Source organism: Sminthopsis crassicaudata, chromosome 4 (assembly GCF_048593235.1).
Source record: "Sminthopsis crassicaudata isolate SCR6 chromosome 4, ASM4859323v1, whole genome shotgun sequence".
In the NCBI taxonomy this organism is placed as follows: domain Eukaryota; kingdom Metazoa; phylum Chordata; class Mammalia; order Dasyuromorphia; family Dasyuridae; genus Sminthopsis; species Sminthopsis crassicaudata.
The window spans coordinates 38,303,410-38,321,233 of NC_133620.1; positions in this window are offsets into that span (position 1 = coordinate 38,303,410).

Sequence of the window (17,824 nt, forward strand, 5' to 3'; positions counted from 1 at the left end):
GCCTTTCTGGTAATACTTCTTCTCCATCCTTTCTTTTCTTGGACTTGTTTCTCAACACATATGTGCACTAATTCTCACACAGATAGTGACACAGAGTAGAACCTATTGGTTTCCTATGCCAATTCCAAACTCAAGTGAACTCTAGGTAAGTGACTGCTTTGAATCACCATCGAAGTCTTCATAGTCTCAGAGACTAATTTGTGGATGGCTGAAGGCCCTTCTTTATTATATTAAAATTTGTAAGAGGACCATAGACCTTGTATTCCTTCTCACTCAGCATCAGAGTCATTCCCAGCAAAGTGACCACAAATACTTTTTAAGAAAAAAAGTTGGGGCCCAATTAGTAACCAATTGGTAAAATACTCATTTGATCAGACCAATAGTAGCATTTTTTTTCCTTTTCTTTAACTTGAAAAGAATAAATGATCTTATAAAAAAAATAGCGGAAACTAGCTGACATAGTGCTAGGCTTTAAAGTCAGGAAAACTCGTCTTCCTGACTTCAAATCTGTCCCCAGATGCTAGCTATATGACCCTGGACAAGTCATTTAATCGTGTCTAAGTTTTCTCATCTGTAAAATGAGTTGGAGAAGGAAATGGCAAATTACTCCTATATCTTTGCCAAGAAAACCCCCAAATGGGACCATGAAGACTCAGACATGACTGAAAAATAACTAAACACTTGAACAATTCAATAAAATAGCCAGTATTTATCCAGTGCTTTCAGGTCTGCAAAGCTCATTATAAAGATTACCCAATTTTATTTTCACAACTATGGGAGGTAGGTACTATTATTGCCCCCATTTTACAGATAAAGAAATTGAAGCTGAAAAAGGTTAAATGCTTGATTAGGATCACTTACCCTTGTAAGTATCTATTTGAACACAGGCATTCCTGATTCTAGGACCAGATTCTATTTACTTTGTCACCTAGATTGTTAGAACTTCTGAGATTTTTTTAAATCCACGTCACTTTTATATCTTGGCTTATTATTTATTTATTTAAAGGCTTGAAGAATCTTTAAAAGACCAAATATTCATAAAACCATTATGAATGAATGAATGAATGAATTTGATTTATATTAAACATCATTGAAACAAAAAGCTTTTCAATCATAATTCCTGGCACATAGAGGTTATTTAACTATAAATTCTCATTGACTTGACTAAGGTCACAAATTTTAATATATTGAATGTTTTGGTATAGCAACATAGACTCATATCTTAACTAACATTTGCCATTATTTATGGAATGTTAGTTCCATTAAATAAGTATTTATTAAAAGCACCTGCTATATGTCAGCATGTAATAAGTACTGAGAGATGCAAAGACAAAAATGAAATAGTATCTGTCCTTAAGGAATTTACATTCTACTGAAATGAAATAAGATATATATATGTGTGTGTGTGTATATACATATATATCTATATACATACATATACATATATTTAATAAAATCCAAGATACAGAGCCATGAGTCTGGTTATTAAGGGAACATTTATACTAAAAGATGGCATGTAGAAAAATATGCACATAAATATATTTATTTCTGAATGGCAATATTATATAATGGAACTAGGACTTGGAAGACTTAGATTCAGATTTTGAACTTTGATAACTGACAGTGGGCAAATAATTTTTAGCATTTTGTTCCTCAGTTTCACTATACGTAATTCCCTTTCAGGATTCTTATAAGAAAAGTATTTTATAAACCTTAAAATGTTATTGAAATGATATTATATATATGTTATGCCTATTCTCTTGAATTCTCTTGAATAGAGACCCACACACAATTAATCCTTAATTATCCATTCTAATGAAACAACACAATATGCCCAGGATAATCCATGGGGTTGTTTAAAAGACCATTGAATAGGAAGTCATTTACATTACCGAGCATCCAAGACAGTCACTAACATTACCAGAATATTGAGGAACAACAAAGAACTTTAACCACTATGAAGCTGATGTTGTATACAGAATAAGAGAGAAAAGTGGTATAGCTACCTAAGTTTAGTTTTGACTAGAAACAGGAAAATAGAATGTTTTCAACATTTAGAAGAGAGCACAATTACAGAGCAATTCTACGCTGTTATCCCCTCTGCCCCGCCCCACCCCCTCTCCGTGTTTCATCTTTGGTAACTGCTATTTGATAATGACTAAGATAGCATGGAGATTGAAATTAGGTATATTGAAGATGTGGCTAATTCATATAAGCAGGAATATACTAATATAATTCACACTTACACAAACATATAAAACAACAACAACAACACATCAATTGATCTTAGTTGTCAAATGGATCCATGATCTCATCAATGGGATTGCCACCCAACGTGTTGGAGCGCTTCCTCTATTTTTTTTTTTATTTTTTTTTTTACATTTTGTGTATCCCAGTACAGCAACTGGGCCATCCATCTGTTATACAGCTGTTACTTCTGACTTTGTCTTCTAAAGTACAATTCCTACTTATTCAAATAGAATCTCTGAGGCTGAAATGTTGGGGTCTAAATGTGGTGATGCTTCTGTCACTGATGTTGAAAATAGATAATCATTAAATCATGATGCTACTTTCTTAGTCACTTGTTGTTCTTTAAGTTTTTTTTGGGAATCCTTATTAATTAATTAATCAATTAACCAAAATATATTAACTCCATACTATCTGCTAGGCACGATTCTAGGCACCAGAAATACAAAGATGAAAATAAGACAGCTTTTGCCCTCAAGGAAGTTAAACTTTATCAGGGGAAATAACATCTTTACAAATATACAAATTAAAGTAGATAATTAATATGATACAAAGTAATTCATGGAGTGATATGGCAAAGTTGGTTCTCACTAGATAAACATGTTTGGTTTTTTTCCCCCCATTACTTTTCATTGTTTTACAAAAGTGAAATCCCTACAGTCCTTTGTTGTCCTCCTTCATAATTTTTACATTTGAGTTTATATTGAGTTTGAAACTGATCTCTTTATTTGACAAAGAGACCAATTTTTTTGTTGGCTAAGACACTTTGCAGGTTCTCCTGGCCTCTTCATTATAATGACTGTTTTTATATTAATAAAACATTTGTAGAACTGGTTCTTTCTCTTCTTAAACTTTCTTCTGATGGAGTGTTGACTTTCACTCTAATTAAAGGACATTCTGAGACAGCTAATTCTGATATAATTACATTATCATTACCCAATCATTTCCTATATATTATTATATATTCAATTTTGCTTGTTGTTATTTGGTGTTCAGTGTGTTCAATGTCCTTTTACTCTCTATTGAAACAAAATATTTAACTACCAATCCCTGGGACTTCTAATTAATCTACAAGCTTTTGGCCCTATTTTCTTATGTATTTCCTCCTTTTACTTTTTCTTTTGTCTTCTTTGATGACTCTTTCCCCGCTCCTTCTTTATATCCATCTTGGCAATGAAGTCACTAAGTTGCCAGATACAACTCAGCCAAGAAGACTTTTGACTTTAGAGTTTCTACGCTCAGATCTCTGCTATAATAATTCATGAGCAGCTCATTTGCCTACTTTATATCTAAGGTAGCTTTACTTCATTCTCTATATATCTATTTGGTATTTACATTGGTCCCAAGTGAATATCTTTGTCCCTTCCACCTTCTAACTGTAAACATAAAACCATCATCAAACCAACGTCACCATTGCTACGGAAAGTGTTTATCAGTTTATTTCCTCTCTGCTCCATTCACCAGTCCTGTAACTTTCCAAGTGAAAATACCCCTCCTTGGCCATCTTTTCCTTCAAAGTGTTATCTTCCTTCATTTGAATGTATCTTCCCTGAAGGCAAAGAGTATCTTCATTTTTGTATTTATATACTTAGTCTTTAGCACAATACTAGCAAGGTTAACTTTTAATAAATTTATTTTTGTTCGTTCATTCATCAAAATAGAAGCTAATTTGAAGAAGCTGTTTAGAATAGAATTTTTTTTTCAACTTCATTCCTATGCAACAGATGTTGGTTTATAAGCTATAATTATCTTCCTGGCAATCTTTTTTGCTTACGTTCATGGTGAGATGACTAAGCATTTAATGAAAAGATGGTTCTTGTTACCTTTAGTTGTAAGACAAAACAGACTCCATGAATGCCACTGTTTGCTCCATCAAGGAAAACCTGAGAGGGCCATAATACTATTCTGTCTAATTCTAAGAAACCAAAGAAAGAAGAAAAGAACTCATGTACATAAACTCATTTGTAACAAGCTCTTTTTGTTGCACCTAAGAAGTAGAAAACTAAGGGGGTATCCAACAAATTACAGTATATGAATGTATTAGAATAGTATTGAGTGACAAAAAATAATGAAAGGGATTCTTTTAAAGAAAGCTGGGAAGACATATGAACTGATGAAGAGTGAAGTGAGCATGAGAGCAATAAAAACTCTGTAATAAAATACAACTTTAAAAGACTAAAGCATTCTGATCAATATAGAACCATCATTCCAAAAAAGTGATGATGTATATTTTAACTTGTTTAACATATATTAAATGTCTTGCCACCTAGAGGAGGGGGTAGGGGAAGGAGGAGAAAATCTGAAACACAAGGTTATATGAGGGTCAATATTATTAAATTATCCATTCATATGTTTTGAAAAAAAAACTTTATATAAAAAAAGTAAATCAGGGAGAGACTTCCATGAAATAATGAAGAGCAAAATGATTATTCCAAATATATATCCAAATTAACCTTAAAAATCTTGTGAAGCAAAATGCTGTTTGAATCCAGAAAAGAGTATCATTGCTGTGGTATAGGAAATGGTGAACTGATTGTTTTAGAAAAACATATAAAGACTTGCACTTATAAAAGAAGATGCTATCTATATCCAGAGAAACAAATGAAAGTAGGAAATAAGCATAGTAATAGTCTTACATAAATGTGATGAGTGTATATGTATGTTTACATGTGTCTGTAATTGGATATTTGTGTGTGTGTGTGTGTGTGTGTGTGTGTGTGTGTGTGTGTATCCATGACTAATTATAGCCTTTTTTATGGTGGAGGGGGTTGAGAGGGGAAAAAAAAAACTAAAGTAAAAAGTACACAGCAGACAACAACAAAAAAGCCAACAACAACAACAAGGAAACAAAGAAATGCTGGATAGCTTTGAAAACCATGTGATATACTATATAGGTTTTTTTTTTTAAATGGAAGGTTTTTGTTAATCCTTTGTTAATGGTCTGCTATGTTTATGGTAATTTCCCCTCCCTCTTTTTTGTATTTAAATATAAATTACAGGGGCAGCTAGGTGGTACAGTGGATTGAGCACTAGCCTTGAATTTAGGAGGACCAGAGTTCAAATCTGGTCTCAGACACTTTAACACTTCCTAGCTGTGTGACTCTGGGCAAGTCACTTAACCCCAGCCTCAGAAAAATAAATAAATAAATATAAATTACAAAATAAGATTGAAAATTAAAAAAACAAAGAACTGATGAAGAATACGATCTATCTTTAAACAATGAGGTGACAGACTGAAATTAAGGCATGAAACATACATATTTTTAGACATAATGAAGAGTTAATTTATTTGACTATGTATATTTGTTAGAAAAAATTTTTGACTAACAAAAACTCTTAAGTACAATTTGTTCAGTTGTGTTTGATTCTTTCTAACCCTGTGGCTTATATGGGATTTTCTTGGAAAGATACTAGAATGATTTTGCCATTTTCTTCCCCAGTGGATTAAGGGAAATTAAATGATTTGTGTCTAAAGCTAAATTTGAATGCCGGTTTTATTGACTCCAGAGCAAGTGCTCTGTCTACTGAGCCACCCAGGTACCTCTTTAAGTAAAACCATCTTTTCATCAATGCCATGTCATGGGAAGAGCATAAGGGCTGGATGTTGCTTCTTGCTTCTAGTCTCATTCCATAACTAATTCATTTGTGATCATGGGAAAGTGACTTGCCTGGGCCTCAGATTCTCTAGTTGTGAGTGGCTTTAGCAACTATCCTGTATCTTTACTAGTTTGTTTCTTTTCTCATTTAAGACATTTTTCAGCTTGGATTCAGATTCTATTATTTCTCTTTTCAGTTAATTATCAGTTAACTAAGCAATAAATACTTGTTAAATAGTAAGGTACCAGGCTCATGCGCGCACACACACACACACACACACACACACACACACACACACACCAGTCCCTTATCCTGAAGGAGCATGCAATCTAATGGGAAAAGACAGTACATAAAAGGAAGCTGAAAAGTTATGGGAAGATAGGACATATGCACTAATTACATCTTAAAAGATAAGCAATATATAATTTTAGGCAACTCTTAATTTCTTTTACTCTGAATCATCTTCAGGCCAACTAGATGGTGCAATAGAGAGAGCTCAGCTTGGAGTCAAAAAGAATCATCTTTCTGATTTCAAATCTAGTCAAAGATATTTACTAGTTATGTAACCTTAGACAAATCATTTAATCCTGTCTGTCTCAGTTTCTTCATCTGTGAAATGAGCTGGAAAAAGAAATAGCAAACCACTTCAGTATTTTTGCCAAGAAAATCCCAGTGGAGCTGTGGAGAATAGATTGCCACTGAAAAATGACTCAACAATAACAATAACAATAACAACAACTATTACTACTACTACTACCACCATCACCACAACAACATCAACATCAACAACAACCAATCATCACCAGTTCTGTGTTTTATAGGTCTTCTTCCTTCCCTGGTAGTATATAAACTCTTCAGGGCAGAGCATACTTACTAACTAGGGCCTAGCTTGTGTTTTGCATATTGTAATGCTCAATAAATGCTTGTTTGATTGGATAGAGTTACTGAACTGCCTTTTAAAGGAAATACCATATCTGCAACTAGATCTCCAGATGTTTCTAATATACTCACTTAAATTTGTTTCATCTATGGGAATAATACAATCTGTTTTCTCAAAGACATACTCATTTCAAAAATATTGAAAAAACAAACAAACTACAAAACAAAACAAACAACAACAACAAAGACTAAATAAAACCAAATAGGATTGTTTTCACAGATTTAATAGGAAATACTTAGGAAATAAGGGAGGAAGAGAGATAGCCTTCAAAAGTAAAATTGTGGGACAGGGGAAAAGTAGGGAAGAAGTAAAGAAAGCAACAAGAAATAGATTTAATCTGTCTAGACTAAGGACTAGATAGCAAGGTAACTATGGTTGATGTTGTGGAAATAAAACATTTAGTCATTTTGCATAACCTAACCCAAGCTATGGTTTGTCCATTTGACTTTTCTTGGCCCGAAACATGAAAGTTATGAGAAGGAAAAGTTCCATCTACTCAGGAGCTCTCAGACTGAACAAATTGAGTCTCTCATTATCTGAGGTTTTTTTTCTGCATATACTCTGACCTACTACAAACAATTGAAGATAAGGAACTCAATCTTGACCACAGAGATGCTTAACTGTGATATTTTGGATTTTCTGATTCAAAGAACTTTTGATCTCTTTCCCACTGCAGAAGAACGGGTATTTTCCATAAGAAAAAGATTTGGTTTATTCTATTATTAATTTTAATGAATCACCCCCACAAAAATACAGTTCTCTCTCTTTGGCTTTTTATATTTTGGTCAAGATTTATGATCAGTTATTTTAGCCTGGTGTAAGCAGTTGGTTGTATATAATATTTCAACATGCCATCAACACATCTAATCATCTGGCATCAAACCAAAGCATTGAAAAAAAATCTGGATAGGGAAAATAGTTGTAAGGCCAAAACCTTTTCATTTTTTTTCCCTCAAATTCTGACTTGCCAAAAAAAAAAAAAAAAAAAAAGAAATGAAAAGAAAGTAAATTGTAGGATCCTAGATTTATGACTGAAAGCGATCTTAGAGAACATTAAATCCAGTGTCCTCATTTTCTGTGTAAGGAAACTGAACATCAGGAAATTAATGGAAAAGCAGTGTCAGAAACAATGTCCCATCATTACTATTACACCAATACCCTCCTTCATTGTATAAAACTGCTTCCCAGAGTATATTGCTCTATATCCTGGTTACTAAAATCTGGTGCCTTTCCATAAACCTTAATTCATGAATAGAGAAAGATTAGAGGGACTAATTTTCAATTTTTCGTTATATCCTCAACCCCTAGAATAGAATCCTGAGGCAATCCATAACTGTGATTTCATCAATATAAAAAATTCCCAGTGTAGAAAAGTCTTTTCATTAACAGATCAGCAACTCATCTGTATTAGGAAGTTTTCTAGAGTAGGGCTTTTTCCTTCCCTGGTAGTATATAAACTCTTCAAGGGCAAAGCATACTTACTTACCAGGGGCCTTGCTTGTGTTTTGCATATTGTAATGCTCAATAAATGCTTGTTTGATTGAATAGAGTTACTGAACTGCCTTTTAAAGGAAATACCATATCTACAACTAGATCTTCAGATGCTTCTTAAACTTTTTCACTTGCAACCCCTTTTCACCTGAGAAATTTTTATAGACACTGGGTATATAGGTATATAAAAAAGGCATGTAAATTAAATGCTTATTGATAATCATAAAAAATCTTTAAAACAATTCTGTGATAGACATATTTGTATGTAAACATACATATGTATATATAATTTTACCATTAATTAAAGATGAAAATAAATTTGTATACTAATGAAATAGAGATAATTGCTTATTTTTGCTTTTTTATTTTTACATAAAGAATTAAATCTTGGTGGGATATTTGATACTGTAGAATATAGAGCATCTTCTGTGTTTTTCAGAGTTGATTGATATTTTGATTTTGTAATCATCAGTGCTGAGAATGCTGGTTTACATGAATATATATAGTACAAAATTATGTTGAGGACCATTTTAGAAATTGTGGAAATACTATCCCAATTACAAACCAAAATTCATTTAACATTTTTAAAGGAATTTTGAGTTTTAAACCTGTGTGGCAAATTCTTTTTGAACTTTTAATGGAAGGTAATCAATATTTTTCTTTCAATTGAGTATGGTTTCTGACCCCAAATTAGCTTTTTAGAATCAAAATTTGAAGGGAAATATCTTTGAAATAATGTCTCCAGGCACTTCAGATGATCAATTATAACTCTTATAATTAAATCTTTGGTAAGGTTACTTTCAATTACAAAGTTATCTGTAGCCGTAAACATTTCGAAAGCACCACTTTCCATTCTATTCTTCCATATATTAACTTTTTTAGTAAAACTTTCAGTTTTATCTTTTAACATAAATATATTGCAGTTTAGCTCATGAAGTGACATGACTAAATTACTGAGTTTTTTGAAAGTAACTGGCAAATAACAGTTTTGATAGTCATGAATCATGATAAAAAAGTAATAAAATTAGATTTCTGCTCAGAAAAAAAAACAATTTCATCTTTCAATTTCAATAATCTGTTTAAATTTTGCTCTCTTGAGGCCCATCTTACCTCTCCATGTGGTAATAAGGTTTTGTATTTAGAGTACATGTTTTTGTAATGATTTGGAGACAGATAAGGGGCACAACTTTGAATACAGTTAGTATTGTACTAACTACAGTTAATAGTTTTGATAGTATTGAGAAGTACAACATCTTGGTGATATTTTTGGCTATGAATGCCTCCTGATGGATCATGTAGTGAGTAAAAGTAATATATTCATTGCTACCAACTTTAGTTTTTCCTACAAATTCAACATTTTTTGCTTCAGTACCATCTGTTCAGACTCCAATGCCATTGTTTGTCCCCTCCTTTTTTTACTCAATAATATTTTATTTTTCCAATAACAGGTAAAGTTAGTTTTTGACATTCATTTTTATAAGATTTTGAGTTCCAATCTTTCTCCCTCCCTTTCTTACCTCCCCAAGATAGCAAGCAATCTGATATAAGCTATACTTGTTCAATCATTTTAAACATATTTCCACATTTGTCATGTTGTAAAAGAAAAATCAGAACAAAAGAGAAAAACCACAAGAAAGAAAAAACAAACAAAAAAAAGCTGAAAACAGGATGCTTCAATCTTCATTCAGTCTCCATAATTTTCTCTCTGGTTGTGGATGGCATAATTCATCCCAAGTCTATTGGAATTGTCTTGGATCACTGTATTGCTGAGAAGAACTAAATTTATCATCACATAATCTTGCCATTAGTGTACACAATGTTCTCCGGTTCTGCTCATTTAATTCAGTATCAGTTCATTCAGTAAATCTTTCCAGGCTTTTCTGAAATCATCTTGCTAATCATTTCTTATAGAATAATAATATTCCATTATATTCATATACTGTAACTTATTCAGCCACTCACCAGTTGATAGGCATCTACTCAATTTCCAATTCCCAGTCATCATAAAAAGAGATGTTACACATATTTTTGCACATGTGGGTCCTTTTCCTTGTTTTAGGATCACTTTGGGATATAAACTCAGTGATGACAATAATGTATCAAAGGGTTTGCACAGCTTGTTAGTCCTTTGGGCATAGTTCCAAATTGCTCTGCAGAATGGCTGGATAAGTCCAAAGACATTTTTCCCATTGTAAACCTTCATTTTTGAAAAATTCATCAACTTTAAGATACATGACTTCGCCTCTTGTTTGCCTTTCCAAAGGGTGACAAAACAACAATTCCTCATGTATGCTTCCATCATAAACGTGTCTTACATAAAGTAACAACTGTGCCATATTAGAAATATTACTTGTTTCATCTAACTTACCTGCAAACTTTGAACTTTGAACATTCTGATAATAAGCTGTTGGAATTAATCATTACTAATTTCAGAAATTCTTTTTGGAAATTATCATTTGATAAAGAAATTTTATAAATTTCAGCCCTGAGCTTTTTCTTGTGAACTATTTCTGACATTTTAATAACAGCAGGTAATGAGATCTTCTATCACACAAGGCTTTTAAGTTTTTGCAATTAAATAAAAAGCTTCATAAGATGCAAGTAAATACTTTTCAATTATAGTAACATTTCACAATTTTTTATTTGAATATTTTAAAAATAATTCAAATATTCCTTTGGTTTATTGTAGTATGCTGCTTGTTTGGCATTAAGATGTCATTTTAGTTTGGTTGCTTTCATCCTGTCTGCAATCAAAACTTTATTACAAATTAAGCAAAAAAAAATTTTTCACACCATCACCATTATTAGAAATGAATCCATATTAGAAAAACTATTTGACATAATTTCTTTTTCTGTCAATTTTGGTGTCTCTGGCAGCAAAGACTCTGCTATATTGTTATCAATATGTTTACCTCTTCTGTCTGAATTTAGCCACTTCTCTAAAATAATTCGACATATTTTCTTTTTCTAGTCAATTTAGGTGTACTACAACTTGGTAACAAAGACTGCTGCACTGTCATTAGTATTTTTACTTACTCCTAAATTTAACTATTTATCCATAATTGAAAAATATTTGTCCTAAAATATAAAAATAATATTGTTAATAATTTCTCAAATATATGTAGCTTTAGCTTATGAAATTACATTTATTTGTGCTTAATTTAAAAAAAAATGATGTTCACACTTCCACATACATGCAATGGTAATGGAGGAGAAATGTTAAAAGACTTTTGTCTTTACTTGTTACAATTAAATATGTTTCTGTAAAAGGAGTTAACACTTTTTAAAATCAAAGATTTTAACATAATACAATCAAAAGACACACTAATTTGATACTTATGTGCTGAAGCATGATGGGAATTAAATATTAAAAGTCTTCATTTTCTGTAATTAAACTGTTATGTTTCTGAAAGAGCTTAAAACCTTGTATGTATAATAAAAACACTGCAATTTTTGACATAGAATAGTCTTGAATCTGAGTTGAGGTGTTTTTGGCAGTGTTTGTGCAAGTTCAGTGTAAAATGTACATATTGTGTGTTCAGAACCAAGGCTGCAATACAGGCAAGCACTGCCAGAAATGCCTCAGATTCATTATCCATTTGATTTTGAATTGATTTTTGGTTTTTGTGTTCATAAACTTCTTACTGTTGCCAGATTTTTCACAACTCCCACGTTTAGTTATCCAACCCCATATACCAAGGGCCATTTGGATATTTATGACATTATTCATGGGCCATACAAAATTATTAACTTAAAATTAGCCAACTATATTTTGTTAAACATTTGATTAACTCACCCCTAAAGAAAGGGCTAGAATTGTTTCTCTTTGGTAAGGCATTGATAATGTTGAATCTGCTTTTCCAGATTTGCATTGGTCAGTCTGGAGCACGATCGAATTTTTGCAGTGGTATATTTTGAAAAGAATTGCTTGAAGCAGTAAGTTGTTTCAAATATAGATGCATATTTCTTTTTGTTTCATTTTGTTTTAAATTTTTGCTTTCTCCAGTTACATATAAAAATAATAAATGCATATTTCAATGCATGTCTCCTCAAAGCACTAAATTCATCATTGCTTATGTAACATTTATAGAACTCAAGCAGCAGAAGGTTGCTGAATCTAGCTTTCAGTGCATCATCCCTGCAGTTGCCTTGGCAGGGCCAGTCTAAACAATTTCACAGTCCTTATATGGCCCACAGGTTGGATGCTTCCCATCCCTGTCATATGGGGTCACAACCCACAGTTTAAGAAGCTATGGTCTAGGGCACTTAGAGATTAAAAAACTGCCTAGGGCTATATAGTTTTCATGGGTTACAGGCAGGTCTTGAACACTGGCCTTCTTGCTGTTTCATCTCCCAAATGTCACTTTCCATTGGATGTCCCCCAAGCATTGTATGCTCTCCCTTCCCTAGTCCTGCTTTTTGACTTCCAGGGATTTCTTCAAGACTCACACCAAATTCCTGTCTTCTGTAGCTCTGTCTGTATTCCCTGGCCTCCATCTCCCACATATATTGCTAGAATTTTCCTTTTGAAATTGCTTTTCATCTATTCCGTATTTATCTTTTTTGTAAATAAATGATAGTTCTCTTGTTCTTTCTCCCATTAGACAATGAGAACAAAGATACAATGGCCAGCAGAGGGCAATAATAAGAACTTCACCTTATTACTGCTCTCTCTACCATGTTAGAAGTTGTAAGTTGCCTTGTTCATTTATGTGCTGTAGCTACATATGTCTCTTTTGAATATCTCCCACTTATATGAATTCTGGAAGCACAGGGTCTTGGGATGTTCCACTTCAGGCAAGTTCTCTGAGCACCTATATTCTATATTTTTTACAGATAGAAAGATAGGTAAATAAGTAGATTTTTAGATGAATAGATCAATGGATGGATGGACGGATGAATATAGATATATTTGTGTATGTTCCCTGTATGTTTATCCCTTAACTGATAGTGTGGTAACCTAAGGGAGACTTGCCCTGTGGGACCTTTTCTCTCTCTTTCTTTCTTTTTTACTTTCTTTCTTTCTTTTTCTTATTTGTTTTAATGATTAAAGCTTTTTTATTTTTCAAAACATATGCATGGATAATTCTGCAACATTAACCCTTGCAAAACTTTGTTTTCCAATTTTCCCCCTTCTCTCCCCTAGATGGCAAGTAGTCCAATATATGTTAAACATGGTAGAAATATGTTAAATATATGCATCCATATTTATACAATTATTTTGATGAACAAGAAAAATCAAATCAGACTGGAAAAATGAGAAAGAAAATAAAATGCAAGCAAAACAACAATAAAAAGAGTAACAAGGCTATGTGGTTAACCATACTCAGTTCCCACAGTCCTCTCTGTCTGGGTGAAAATGGCTCTCTTGATCGCAAGATCATTGGAACTTGTCTGAATAATCTCATTGTTAAAAAGAGCCTTGCTTATCGGAATTGATCATCATATAGTCTTCTTGTTGCTGTGTACAATGATCTTCTGGTTCTTCTCATACCATTTAGTATCAGTTCATATATGTCTCTCCAAGCCTCTCTGAAATCATCCTGCTGATTGTTTCTTACAAAATAATAATATTCCATAACATACATATACCATAACTTATTCAGCCATTCTCCAACTTATGGGAATCTACTCAGTTTCCAGTTTCTTACCACTACAAAAAAGGCTGCCACAAATGATTTTGCACATGTGGGTCCCTTTCCCTCCTTTAAGATCTCTTTGGGATATAAGCCCAGTAGAAACACTGCTGGATCAAAGGGTATGCACAATTTGATAACTCTTTGGCACAGTTCCAAATTGCCCTCCAGAATGATTAGATCCATTCACAATGCCACCAACAATATATTAGCATCCCAGTTTTTCCACATCCACTCCAACATTTGCTATTATCTTTTCCTATCATCTTAACCAATCTGAGAGGTATGTAGTATCTCAGAGTTGCCTTAATTTGCATTTCTCTGAGCAATAATGATTTAGAGCATCTTTTCATATGACTAGAAATGGTTCCAATTTCTTCATCTGAAAATTGTTCATATCTTTTGATCATTTATTAATTGGGGAATGGCTTAAATTCTTATAAATTTGAGTCAATTCTCTCTATATATATTTTAGAAACGAGGCCTTTATCAGAACCCTTGGATATAAAAATGTTTTCCCAGTTTTTTGCTTCCCTTCTAATCTTCTCTGCATTAGTTTTGTTTGTACAAATTTTTTTAATTTAATATAATCAAAATTATCTATTTTGTGATCAATAGTGATCTCTAGTTCTTCTTTGAATACAAATTCCTTCCTTCTCCACATATCTGAGAGGTAAACTATGCTACATTCTTCTAATTTGTTTATAATATTTTTCTTTATTTATAGCTCATGACCCATTTTGACCTTATCTTGGTAAATGGTGTTAAGTGTGGATCAATGTCTAGTTTCTGCCATACTAGTTTCCAATTTTCCCAGCAGTTTTTTGTCAATAGTGAGTTCTTATCCCAAAAACTGGGGTTTGTGGGTTTGTCAAACACTAGATTACCATAGTGGTTGACTATTTTGTCCTATGAACCTAACCTATTCCACTGATTGACTATTCTATTTCTTAGCCATTACCAAATGTTTTTGATGACCTCTATTTTAAAATATAGTTTTAGATCTGGTACAGCTAGGCCACCTGCATTTGCTTTTTTTCATTATTTCCTTGTAATTCTTGATATTTTGTTCTTCCAGATGAACTTTGTTTTTATTTTTTTCTAGATCTGTAAAATAATTTCTTGTGACTTTGATTGGTATAGCACTAAATAAATAGATTGATTTAGGTAGTATTGTCATTTTTATTATATTTGCTTGACCTATCCAAGAGCACTTGATATTTTTCCAATTGCTTAGATCAGACTTTATTTGTGTAGAAAATATTTTGTAGTTGTATTCACATAGTTCCTGACTTTGCCTTGGCAGGTAGACTCCTAAATATTTTATATTATCAACAGTTATTTTAAATGGAATTTCTTTTTGTATCTCTTACTGCTGGACTTTGGTAACATATAAAAATGCTGATGATTTATGTGGACTTATTTTGTATCCTGCAACTTTGCTAAATTTGTGGATTGTTTCTAGTAGTTTTTAGTTGATTCTATAGGGCCTTTTTTTTTTAAGCTTTGATTTTCAAAATATGTGCATAGTTTTCAGCATTCCCCCTGCAAGCCCTGTGTTCCAAAATTTTTTTCTCCATCCCTTCCCTCTACTTCCTGTCTTAGATGCCAAGTAATCCAATATGTGTTAAACATGTGCAATTCTTCCATACATATTTCCCCTATTATCATGCTGCCCCAAAAAAATCAGATTGAAAACAAACAAAAGAAAACAAAAAGCAAGCAAACAACAACAAAAAAGTGAAAATACTCTGTTATGATCAACACTCTATACCCATAGTCCTCTCTCTGGGTACAGATGGCTCTCTCCACCACAAGTCCATTGTAATTGGCCTGAATCACCTCATTGTTGAAAAGAGCCACGTCCATTAGAATTGCTCATCGTATATAATAGTCTTGTTGCTGTGTTCCCTTAGTTCTACTTCTTTTAGCATCAGTTCATAAAAGTCTCTCCAGGCCTTCTGAAATCATCCTCCTGATTGTTTCTTATAGAACAATATTATTCAATAACATTCATATACCATAACTTATTTAGTCATTCTCCAACTGATGGGCATCCACTCAGTTTCCAGTTTCTTGTCATTATAAAAAGGGTTGGTACAAACATTTTTGCACATATAGGTCCCTTTTTTATGATCTCTTGGGAATATAGACCCAATAGAGACACTACTGGATCAATAATATGCACAATTTGATAGCCCTTTGGGCATAGTTCCATATCGTTCTCCAGAATGGTTGGATCAGTACTAATGCCCCAGCTTTCCCACATCCCCTCCAACATTCATCATTATTTTTTCCTATCATCTCAGCCAAACTACACAATCTTGTGTATATCTGAGTTGTCTTGATTTGCATTTCTCTGAAAAATTGTGATTTAGAGCATTTTTTCATATAACCAGAAATGGTTTTAATTTCTTCATCAGAAAACTGTCTGTGGAATCTTTTCTTATAATTTTATTTGCTGTAATGTTTGATTAAATGACTTTTGCATTATGTGCATTCTTTTGGCTGATTGGTAAAACCAAACACATGGCTGGAGGCTCTGAGATAAGGTTTTCAAGAAAATGCTGATCCACAGAATATTTCAAACCTGGGGTAGCTTTTCTCAGGAACAATATATGAAAAAAGGATGTTCTAGATTCTAAAGAAAAATTCTGGGCTTATTCTAATATTATTAATAGAATGCTGGTATCTTGGACGTCAAAACAAGGTTGCTTTGTTATACTGTCTGTCCCTTCTTTCAAACTTCAATGTTTCACCACATATAACACTTAAAGTTAAGTCCCAGCTGGAGGCCCATAAAGCAATATTTTCCCCCATGTAATGGTTTCCTGCAAGAAAGTTCAAAAAAACCTGGTCTCCTGGAAAACATTATAAAGAAGTTTCACAGTATTAGGAGTATAACCCATATTCTTTAAAACTCAGTAATGTGACTTAAATATACTTAAATATAACCCTATGTTAAAAACACCTTTTTTTTTTTTCATGAATGCCTGCCTATAGTTTAGACATAACACCTTCTCTACCTTTACGATAAAATATTTTTAAAAGAAATTGAAATGTAATTGATGTTTATAAAGCCTTTTGACATTTTCCTCTCAGATCCATAAATAGATATGCCCCCCCCCCCTTTCGAGTATATTGAAGCCCAAATAGAAGTGACAAATAGCGATAGAAACAACAACAGAGAAGCAGTTTAGCATTGGGAATAGAGAGCTGATGTTGAAGTCAGGTTCAAGACCCAGCTCTGACATATATTGTGTAGTTTTGGGCAAGTGACTTAACTTCCTAATTATCTTAGGCCATTAACTTAGCAAAGTGAGGGGGTAGATTTAAATTGATAGAAAGACCAATGAAATCAGGTCCAATCCCTGTTGCTACCTATAAATAAAGTGGGCCAATGGAAAATTCAGGTGAATATAGAGTAGAATATGTTAAATATGGAACCATAATTGGGAAGGACAGAAAATCAAGACAGAAATGAAAAGATAACCTATGGAAATACCTGAAACTGATTCTCTTACATGAAAAAAATAGGCTATCTGAGTCTAACTGAGATACAACTTGTGGTCCAGAGATAGTATTACAACCAGAGAAGAGAAATCTACCCTTGAGGGTAAAAATGTCTCCTGAGTAATCTTCTGACAGTGTCTAGGCTGTTAAATGGCTACTTGGAAGTACATGGATAGAACATCAGACCAGAATCAAGAAGATCTGAGTTCAAATGTAGTTTCAGACACTTAGTAGTTACTCATCCTCTATATACCTTATACCTCAGTTTTTTCTTCTGAAATTGGGGATGATTATATCCCATAACTCTCAGGGTTATGAGACAATATTTGTAAAACTTGTAGCACAGTGTCTGATGCATAGTAGGCACTTAATAAATATTCATTCCTTTCTCTCTTCCCCT